Below are 11765 nucleotides of genomic sequence, written 5' to 3'. Positions count from 1 at the left end.
AATTCAATGCCATAGGAAAAAAGGTGGGAGACTGTCCTAGATTTAAAAGGACTAAAGCGATATAACAACAAAATGTAATGTTTATACTCATCAGTTTATACTCTGATTGGATCTTGGTTAGTAAGATAAAAAGACATTTTGGAGTCAACCAAGGAAACTCAAAACATGACTGAATATTAAGTAATACTAGAAAATTAAAGTTAATTTTCTTAGGTATGATGATTATATTGTTGTCATGTAGACACTGTCCTTATCATTGGAGGTACATGTTAGTAGCAGTTAGCTAGTAGTTGAAGTCAGGGGTTAACTATCATATCTGCAACTCAATTTCAAAAGATTCTGCAAAAAAAATTTATATACATGACACACACATAAATATACAAAGAACAAAGGCAAAATGTTAACAACTATTGAATCTGAGTGCTAGCTTATAGATGCTCACAATACTATTCTTTTTTTATAGAGACAGTCTCAGTCTGTCACCCAGACTAGAGTGTCATGGTGTCATCATAGCCACAACAATCTCAAAGTCTTGAACTCAAGCCATCTTCTTGCCTGAGCTGAAGGAATCCTACCTCAGCCTCCCAAACTGCTAGGATTATAGGCATGAGCCACCACGGCCTGCAACTCATACTATTCTTTTAATTTTTCTTGAAAATTAAAAAAGAAAGTATAGTACAAATAGAAGAAAATAATCTATGTTAGTGCTTTTATTTGGACATAACAGTAGGTAACAAAAGAAAATCAGAACATTTGAAGAGACACTCGGAAGGAATAACAAACATGGGTTATTTCCATTTGTTTATCCATATTTTCTACTTTTTTTCAATCAATTTTTATTTCTATCAAAATATCATATACAAATATATACAAGAATGAATAATAAAAAAAATCAACAGGCTCAGCACCTGTAGCACAATGGTTACGGCCCAGCCACATACACCGAGGGTGGCAGGTTCAAATCCAGCCCGGGTCAGCTAGAACAACAATGGCAACTGCAACAAAAAAATAGCCGGTCGTTGTGGCAGGTGCCTGTAGTCCCAGCTATGGGAGGCTGAGGCAAGAGAATCACTTAAGCCCAAGAGTTTGAGGGTGCTGTGAGCTGTGACGCCACAGCACTCTACCAAGGGCAACATAGTGAAACTCTGCCTCAAAAAAACCCAAAAAAGCAATACCCTAGCCATGGCAGGCCCCCTACAACAACCACTTTCATCTCTTTTAGCTATTTCTTCTGCGATTTACCCCCATCTTCTAAAAATTGTTTTTATTCTTTCATAATAAAATAGGTAATTAATAAAGATGTGCAAGATTTATGATGAAGTTAGTTCTCTTATACCATTTTCTATGTTTTTTCCCTAGAATTAACCTGTTTTTCCCATATACTTTTAAAAAAGGTTTCAAGTTTCATATTATTATAAATACATAGTCTTGTCTATCTCTGAAAGGATACACAAGAACCTAGGGACAGTGGCTACTTCTAGGGAGAAGGATCAAGAGTCAAGGTGGAAGGAAAATACTTTGGAATATGAAGTTTTTGAAGTTTTTACTAGATGAAAATATCACCTATTCAAAAGCAAACTGTTTAGGTTCATTTTCTAAATTAAATCCATGCTGATGACCAGAATACTATTTTTCTGGTATTCTGATGAAGCAAGATGTACACTATCAATGTAATTAATATTATCCACAAAGGAAAAAAAGAAAATCAGAACATCTGAAGAGACACTTGGAAGGAATAACATAAGCATATGGGTAATGTGAAATCTAGGCCAACACTCTCATTTACAAGTGAGGAAACTGAGGCACAGAGAAACTAAGTGATGCTCACGGATGCACATCCTTTGGCAAGAAGACCTTGAACTCTGGTCTCCTAAATTCCACCTTTCTAAGATGGTGACTTTTTAAAAGACAAAAATGGTCTTTTTATTCAAAAGACTGAATTCAAATTCAGGAAGTACAATGGGAGACAACAGAAGTAGGAAAAACAGTACCTAAGAAGTAACCATAGTCACCACAGAAAAAGACTCTATTTTCCAAACTTTCCATACTAAAAATACCACCTGCAGTACTGGTTAGGACAACAGATTCTGAGCCCCAGTCCAAGGTCTCTGAGGAAGGAGTTGTGAGATTCCATATAAACCACAACATACAGTTCCACAATCCCTTCCTCAAAACACTTAGGGTCGTAGGTGTTCCACAATTCAGAATGGGTCAGATGTAGAAAAGGTCATACCTGCACATACCATATGTTACACAACTCCTAGCAGGGTTTATGGCAATATTCTATATTCAAACCCAATAAGATTTCTGGGGCTAAACATAGAAATTTACACTGAAGTAAATAAAAACTAAAAATAACCATCTGTTAATCAGTTCAAATCTGATTCATTGAGAAAAAACTCCATTTTCAGAAGAGGTCAGAGGTAGAACTATCAGAACAGTAACCTAGTTATCTTCTAGGGTGGCGCCTGTGGTTCAGTGGGTAGGGCGTCAGTCCCATAATACAGAGGGTAGCCAGTTTGAACCCAGTGCCGGCCAAACTGCAACAAAAAATAGGCAGACTTTGTGGCGGGCGCCTGGAGTCCCAGCTACTCGGGAGGCTGAGGCAAGAGAATTGCCTAAGCCCAAGAGTTGGAGGTTGCTGTGAGCTGTGGTGCCACAGCGCTCTACTGAGGGCAAAAAAGTAAGATGCTGTCTCCTTAAAAAAAAAAAAAAGTATCTTATAAAATGACTGCTCTTTAAAAGGACAGTGCCTGGCACTCCCAGCAACTTGAGACTGCCGCCCTTTACTATAGAAATGTATCTAAGGATAAATGTCATCCTTCTCATTTTTATCAGAGAAAGGTGTTTTTTGAGAGAGTCTCAAGCTGTCGCCTTGGATAAAGTGCTATGGAGTTGCAGCTCACAGCAATCTCCAACTCTTGGACGTAAGCGATTCTCTTGCCTCAGCCTCCCAAGTAGCTGGGACCAGTTGTCATTGTTGTTTTAGCTGACCTAGGCTGGGTATGAACCTGCCACCCTCTGGTACATGTGGCCAGTGCCATAACCACTGTGCTACAGGCGCTGAGCCATAGAGAAAGATTTTAAAAACTCTGGGTGTCTGGCTAGCCCTACCCAGGAGGCTGCCCATGACTTGCTTAGGTGCAGGGAATGGAAAGCCAGAAGGGATAAGAGGAGTTTAGTTTGTTATTGGGGCTGTTCCCAAAAGAGCTGGTCAATGAATGGTCATTGAAGATAAGAAAGGAAGTGAGAGTTGTTGACAGGCAAATAAGAAATATCCAAAAGAGAAGAAGAAAAAGTAAAATGCAAATAAGAGCTATCCAAAAGAGAAGAAGAAAAAGTAAAATGATCTGTGAAAGATGCTGCCAAGAAGGGCCAGAAGGATATCTGTGTAGTTTTGGCCATGAAGACGACCAGGTCAAGGAAGGCTGTGAGCAAGCTCCATGCATCCAAAGTGTACATGAACTTGGTGCTTATGGGTATGAAGAATCATCTCCCCGCAGAAAAGCACAGGAGTGATGGCGGCTATGCCAAGTCTTGTGAAGATCCCAGAAACCCAGGCTATCATGTGGGAGCTATCCAAAAAGATGAAGGCTGGGATCATAGAGGAGATAGATGTTGGAGGATAGTTTTGAAAGCATAGATGATCAGGAAGAAATGGAGGAAGCAGCAGAAATGGAAACTGATAAAATTCTGTTTGAAATGACAGCAGGGGCATTGGGCAAGGCACCCAGTAAAGTGAATGACACCCTTCCAGAGCCTGAACTTTTAGAAGCAATGGTGCCTCACAGGATGAGGAGGAAGAAGAGGCTCAGGAGGCCATGCAGTCCCAGCCGTCCACACTCCACAGGTAGGGGGCCGGCTGGGCTCTCAGGCTCTCCTCATGGCTCACATGCTAGGTGTGGACACACTCCACTGAAGAACCACCATCTTATGTACCTCTTGGACTACACCTCTATCATGAGGCATAGCACTTTGGAGGTTCTCTACTAGTATCTTTTCACTCTCTGCAGAGGTTTTGAGATCTCAAAGGGATTCTTCCTAGGAAGGTGATGTAATTAAATGTATCATTTTCAGGAACATAAACAGAAGTATCTAATTGGGGAGAGGGTAAAGAAATCCATCCTTTCATGAAGCACTTCTAGAGAGGCAACTGCCTGAATGTTGAGGACTTTACATTTTTTTGGTCTGTAAAACACTACATAAACAGATTTTAATAAATTTCTGCTTTAACACTTGGGAACATTAAAAAAAAAAAGTTGGCTCAGCACCTGTAGCTCAAGTGGCTAAGGCGCCAGCCACATACACCTAACGTGGCAGGTTCAAATCCAGCCCGGGCCTGCCAAACAACGACAGCTGCAACCAAAAAAAAAAAAAAAAAAAAAAAAAATAGCCGGCATTGTAGCGAGCACCTGTGGTCTCAGCTACTTGGGAGACTAAGGCAAGAGACTTGCTGGAGCCCAGAAGTTGGAGGTTGCTGTGAGCTGTGATGTCATAGTACTCTACCCAGGGGAGACAGCTTGAGGCTCTGTCTCAAAAAAAAAAAAGTTTAGGCAGTTACCATAGTTCAGTTGGTAGGACACCAGCCACATACACCGAGGCTGGCAGGTTTGAACCCAGCCCAGGTCAGTTAAAACAACAATGACAACTGCAACAACAACAAAAAAAAATAGCCAAGCATCGTGGTGGGTGCCTGTAGTCCTAGCTACTTGGGAGGCTAAGGCCAAGAAAATCGCTTAAGCCCAAGAGTTGGAGATTGCTGTGAGCTGTGACACCACGGCACTCTACCCAGGGCCGACAGCTTGAGACTCTGCCTCAAAAAAAAAAGTTCATCACTGTGTATAACTGGCATATTTCTTAAAAGATGCCTATTTGTATACCACTAAGTCTCGATAGAAGCATACATGTGCTAAAACAAACATTCCATCTGAGCATATGTTTGAAAAGTGTCATCCACTTCTCCTTGTCTTCTGACCCCTCTTTTTCCTTCCAAGAAGCTTTACTCAAACATCAAACATATTGCCTCCCTGGACCCTGCTTTTATTACCACTACATCTAAATGCTTAGAATGCATGTTATCAGAAAAATTGTCTTTCTAGTACTGGTAGAAATAAGGCAGCAGCTACCTAACCTTTTTATACCATTTGGCATAGACATCTTAACATATATACAGTTACAACCACAGAATTGAATACTTTTTTCTAAGAAGTAATCAGAATAATATATTCCTCAATACTCAAGGTGAAACTAGAAAAGAATGCTATTAAAACTAAATCAAAACTATAAATATATAGTATTTGTCAGTAGGTATGGAATAGAGATTTATGTGTACCATTTTTTTTCTTCATTTTTAGTCATAATGTGTGGAACCTCCCCCTCCCAAAGTCCTGTGACTAGAATAATCCACTCTAATATATAACAAGAAATTAAGTAAAACCTAGGACACATGCCTGGGGCAATGGAGTGAGACTCTGTCTCTACAAAAAAAAATTTTTAATTATCTGGCCCTGGTTAGGCACAGTAGCTAACACCTGTAATCCTAGCACTCGGGGAGGCCAAGGCAGGTGAATTGCCTGAGCTCACAGGTTGGAGACCAGCCTGATCAAGAGTGAGACCTCTTCTCTAAAAACAGCCAGGTGTTGTGGTGGGCGCCTATAGCCCAGCTACTTAGGAGGCTGAGGCAAGAGGATCACTTGAGCCCATAGTTAAAGTGAACTATGACTACAACACTACACTGCAGCCTGAGCGACAGGGCAAAATTGTCTCTAATTAAGAAAGATAAACGCAGGACAGATAATTCAGCAAAATAAACACTGATGTTAATTTAATTTAATTTAATTTTTTCTTTTAGAGACAGAATCTCACTTTATCGCCCTTGGTAGAGTGCAGTGGCATCACAGCTCACAGCAACCTCCAACTCCTGGGCTTATGTGATTCTCTTGCCTCAGCCTCCCAAGTAGCTGGGATTACAGGCACCCACCATAATGCCTCACTATTTTTTTGTTGCAGTTTGGCCTGGGCCGGGTTCAAACCTGCTACCCTTTGTATATGGGGCTGGCACCCTACCCCACTGAGCCACAGGTGCCATCCTTTGATCATAATTTTAAACACACTCAAATTGACACACTAGAAGCTATGTCCTATGTATTTACCTATTACAGTTATCAGATACACCATTATATTTCCTATTCTTGGCAGAGATAGGTGAAGTTCAACACACAGAATATGTTCACAGAAATTAGACTTCCAGCAATCTTAAGTAGTAGGAGTAGTGACCATGGAAGCAAAAATGTGCCTTGGGCCTTAAAAAATCGCAATTGGCCTACATCTTAAATTCCATTTATGTTAAGACCTCAAACTAAGAAACTCTTAAATCCAAAATCACAATTTTCCTGCTTTCTAACTCATAGAAGGATAAGCAATTAGAAGCTACGGTATTTTGGCTTAGCACCCATAGCACAGTGGTTACGGTGCCAGCCACATACACCCGAGGGTGGTGGGTTCAAACCTGGTCCAAGCCAGCTAAACAACTGCAACAAAAAAATAGCCGGGTATTGTGACGGGCACCTGTAGTCCCAACTACTTGGGAAACTAAAGCAAGAGAATCACTTAAGCCCAGAGTTTGAGGTTGCTGTGAGCTATGATACCACAGCACTCTATCCAGGGCAACATGGTGAGACTCTGTCTCAAAAAAAAAAAAAAAGCTTACAGTATTCCACATACGCTGACAGCAGTTAGAGGTAAAACTTTTGGCACTGGGGAAATCAAAACGTGTTCAGAAAACACAGTTATTATAGTCACTGAAGTTACCATAAGTGTTAGAGTGGATCTTATATGATAATTTTAGAAATCCTTAATAGTTTAAATAGGTATTACGTTAATAACATTAAAATAAATTTCACTTGAAAAATCTGTTAAATCTTTTAAAAATCTGACAAATGAAAACATACCTAATATATACAACAACTTCTCTCTTGGTAGCCCAAACTGATGAATATAGGATAAGCATCTCAAATCTGAATGCTCCAAATTCTAAATTTTTTGAATGCTGACATGATTCTAAAAGGAAATGCTCACCAGAACATTTTGAATTTCAGATTTTTAGATTTGAGATGTTCAACTGGTTTAATAATACAAATACAAGTAATCCAAAATCTGAAAAGAATCCAAAATACTTCTGGTTCCAAGCATTTCAAATAAGGGATATTCAACCTGCAAATGAAATGCAGTATTTTCATATAACGGAATACTACTCAGGAACAGAAAGAAATGAACTATTGACACATACGACATAGATGAATCTCAAAAATACGCTGTTCTAGCCAGGTTGGATTAACAGAAACCAAATTTACCTTCCTGCCTAAAATAAATAAAACATTGGACAAAATATAGGAAACAAGAGTTTTTAGACATTGAGCATATGAAAGCACATGACTGTAATTACTTAGAAAGGAGAAACAAAGTGAGATCTATGACTGCCCCAATTTACAGATCAGAGTTTCCAGATCACAGGGCAAGGGGGAAATACAAACAGAGCCTAGCAGTCTCCTGATTTGAGGATAAGAATCAGGGAGTTTAGAGAACCAAAAGCAATAATCAGTGCATGTAAATGAGGGAACTAGTGAGGATGGAAAAAGAGCCATCTAAAATGGGATGGGAATAGTTTGTTTCCATCAGCCAGAGTGCAAATCTTCATAATACATGGGGCTTTGGACAGAGTATTCAGAAAGGTATTATTTGCTTGTGGTACAAAATTAGTCCTAGAATAAAGTCTGGTCTGGGATCCACCTGATGAGGCCTCAAAAGAGCTTGAAACATCCAAGTAACTTGCTTGTATTCCAGAATAAAGCTCAAGACTATTTTTGCAAATACAAAAATACCCACCATCCAAAAAGGTAAAATTCAGATTCTGGTAATCAATAAAATACTACCATACATAGTCCGGAAGCTGAAGTGAGGGGACTGCTTGAGGCCAGGAGTTCAAGACCAGTCTGGGAAATAGAGTGAGATCCCATTTCTAAATAATTTTTTTTTTTTTTTTTTTGGAGACAGAGTCTCACTTGGTCACCTTTGGTAGAGCGTTGTGGCATCCTGCTTTAGGCTAGGAATTCAAGACTGCCCTGGGCAACATGGCAAGCCCTCATCTCTACAAAAAATTTAAAAGTTAGCCTGGTGTGATGGGACATGCTTATAGTAACAGCTACTTGGGAGGCTGAGGCAGGAGGATCACTTGCGCCCTGGGGTTTGAGGTTACAGAGCTATAATCACACCACTGCACTTCTAGGCTGAGTGACAAAGGGATACACTGTCTCTAAATAAATAAATAAATGGCAAATTCTTGAGAACCTAACAAGCCTAAATGTTTATGCAACAACTTAAAAATACAGAAAGTAAAAAAAACCCCTCCTTCAAAAGTTGATATAGAAAGAAGACAAAAAAAAAATCAGTAAGAAACAAAAGGGGAGTTTCAGGTTGCTGTGAGCTGTGATGCCACAGCACTCTACCAAGGGCAGCATAGTGAGACTGTCTCAAAAATAAAAACCTAAAAAATGTAAAGTATCAGGGAATAACAATAAGAAAATATCTTCAGTCCTTACTATGGTACTATATACTGGCTTTTGCTCATATTCTGGATTTTGCTCAGTTACATGGGATAGAGAATGATTTCTAGATATTTAAGAAGAATATACCCAAGGATAAGTACAGTTTATAATAAATTTTTACTTGTGATTTCCTTATGTAATGGAGACTGATGTTAGTACTTCTCCATTGAAACTTGGGATTGCTATTAATAAATGTTGACATTCTGTCAGTAATAAAGATTTTCCTGATCAGGGCAGCACCTGTGGCTCAAAGGAGTAGGGCGCCAGCCCCATATACTGGAGATGGCGGGTTCAAACCCAGCCCCGGCAAAAAACTGCAAAAAAAAATATTTTCCTGATCATAAACAAGACCAGATTAGTTTTCTGTAATCAAAAATAGTTGACTTGGCACCCGTAGCTCAGCGGCTAGGGCAGCAGCCACATACACCAGAGCTGGCAGGTTCGAACCCAGCCCGGGCCTGCCAAACAACAACTATAACCAAAAAATAGCCAGGCATTGTGGCAGGTGCCCGTAGTCCCAGCCACTAGAGAGGCTGAGGCAAGAGAGTGGCTTAAGCCCAAGAGTTGGAGGTTGCTATGAGCTGTGACGCTATGGCACTCTACCCAGAGTAAGACTCTGTTTCAAAAAAAGAAAAAAAAATGGCTCGGTGCCTGTGGCTCAAGTGGCTAAGGCACCAGCCACATACACGTAAGGTGGTGGGTTCGAATCCAGCCCCGGCCTGCCAAAACAACAATTATGGCTGCAACCAAAAAATAGCCAGGCGTTGTGGCAGGCGCCTGTGGTCCCTGCTACTTGGGAGGCTGAGGCAGGAGACTCGCTGGAGCCCAGGAGTTGGAGGTTGCTGTGAGCTGTGATGCCATAGCACTCTACCCAGAGGGATAGCTTGAGGCTCTGTCTCAAAAAAAAAAAAAAAAGGGGGGTTTATCTCCTGTGTTCCTCCAATTTGTTGTACTTTATTCATATTAGGTCCATGTCTAAGAAAAATCTCCTAGAGGCCAAATGCCTGCAATCCTAGCACTTTGAGAGGCTAAGGTGGGAGGATGACCTGAGGCCAGGAGTTCCAGATCAACCTGAGCAAGAAAGTGAGACTCCATCTCTACAGGTGAAAAAAAATTAGCTGGGCATGGTGACATAAGCTATAGTCCCAGGAGCCCAAGGCAAGTGGATCACTTGAGCCCAGGAGTTTAAAGGGCACAGTGAGCTATGATGACACCATTGCACTCCAGCTTGGGCAACAGGAGACCCTGTCTTAAAAAAAAAAAAAATATATATATATATATATATATATATGTATATATATATCTCTCCAGATATATCTCCAGATATATCTCCAGAAATCCAGAAACAAATCAGATATCGTTGCAATAGCCATTAAGAGTTGAGCAATCCTAAGAGATAGGCTGATATAAAAAGAATGAAGGGCTGGGCTGGGCCTAACGGCTGTAATTTTAACACTTTGGGAAGCTTTGCTTAAGACTGGGAGACCCTAGGCAACACAGCAGAGGTGGAGGCACAAGTGCCTTAACAGAAAAACAAACAAAACCATATGTGTGTATGTGTGTGTGTGTGTGTATATATATATATATATATATATATATATATCAGGCGTGGTGGCTCACACCTATAATCCCAACACTCTGGAAAGCCAAGTTAGATGCATCACCTGAAACTCTGGAAGGCCAAGTTAGATGGATCACCTAAACTCACGAGTTCAAGACCAGCTGGAGCCAGAGCAAGACCCCATTTCTAAAAATAGCCTAGTGTTGTGGTAGGCACCATAGTCCCAGCTACTCTGGAGGCTGAGGCAAGGGGATCACCTGAGCCCAAGAGTTTGAGGTTGCTATGAGCTAATGACACCATGGCACTCTACCAAGGAAGACAAAATGAGACTCCACCTCAAAAAAATAAAAAATAAAAAAAAGGCAGGACAAAAAGTAATTAAAACCCAAAGAAATGCAAAATATAAGTAGTCTGGGGTGAGCTAAACACACTTTTGAGAGTCAGATGAGTACCACCAGGGTTCAGACTTGGATGTGAGGCATGGAATGAAATCTGGGACAGTCACAGCCTAGTCAATATCGCCTGGTCATTAAGAAATCTCAGCAAGCAAAGGAGACAATTCTAAAAATTACACATGAGGGTAACATAATAATAATGTGGCATGACATATTTTATTAGTGAGTAAACATCTTTTAAACCCCAGAAAGATTTATAATTTAAAATAGAAATGTTTAAAAGAAACTATGCATATTGTTAGTATTTTTATGTTAAGAACTCTGCATATTTGGTATTTTAACTATGTTTAAAATTCAAGAGAATTTGGTCTATTAAAGTAATAAAGTCAGCCTTATAACCATAAATCCAGTTTAAAATGTGTTATCAATTGTTTTAGATTTGTGAATTACATCAGAAAGTTTATTATTTATACACAGTATTTAAGGTTTTGTATTTTGGGGGATTTTGGTCACCTTGGGAAGAATGTGATGGTGTATACAGCAACCTCAAACTGCTGGGTTCCAGCAACCCTCAGCCTCAGCCTCCCAAGTAGCTGGGACTATACGCATCCACCACAATACCTGGCTAGTTTTTCTATTTACCTGGCTAGTTTTCCTATTTTGGGTAGTGATGGGGAATCGTTCTTCCTCAGGCTTGGTCTCCTGAGCTCAAGCAACTCACCCACCTAAGCCTACTAGAGGGCTAGGATTACAGACATGAGCCACCACGCCCAGCATTTTAAGCGAATTTAGGAAGTCCTAGATTTATAAAAATTATAAGTATTCCATGATGTCTGTTGAGTAAAGTGCTTAAAATGGAATTTTTAAAAATTTATACATGTAATGTTTTTAAGATGTTTAAGTTTATAAATTAAGCCAAATATTCAAAGTCCCTTAAAAGTGATTGTTAAAATTTACTACTTTAAAAAAGGATAAGTTTTGTAAACAAATCCTAAAAGCTTAAGAACTTGGTTTTCAAATTTTAGCTTTTACAAATTGAATATAATTTTTAAAACTAAGGATAACTCTACATAGGATTTTCTTTTCTTTGCACAAAAGCCACCTCATGTGCATCAAAAAAATTCTCATTAACTAATGGTATCCTGGAGCCAACTAGCTAAATTTTAAAGACTTTTACAAGGTGATTTTTTTTTTTTTTTTTTTTTT

General features: G+C 39.7%; 1 protein-coding gene and 1 pseudogene across 1 annotated transcript in view; one reads left to right on the top strand and one right to left on the bottom strand.

Annotated features, from left to right (window-relative positions):
* Positions 1-3854, top strand: part of LOC105886470 — a 5174-nt pseudogene extending 1320 nt beyond the window's left edge.
* The window catches only part of SEC11A (SEC11 homolog A, signal peptidase complex subunit), a 46819-nt gene that overhangs the window by 26217 nt on the left and 8837 nt on the right, over positions 1-11765 (bottom strand). The gene's annotated exons all lie outside the window — the stretch shown is intronic.

Source organism: Otolemur garnettii, unplaced genomic scaffold, assembly GCF_000181295.1.
Source record: "Otolemur garnettii isolate 467f Iridium unplaced genomic scaffold, OtoGar3 scaffold00011, whole genome shotgun sequence".
NCBI classification, from domain to species: Eukaryota; Metazoa; Chordata; class Mammalia; order Primates; family Galagidae; genus Otolemur; species Otolemur garnettii.
The sequence above is the reverse complement of the archived record's forward strand: the minus strand, read 5'-3'. Positions and strand labels throughout refer to the sequence as shown.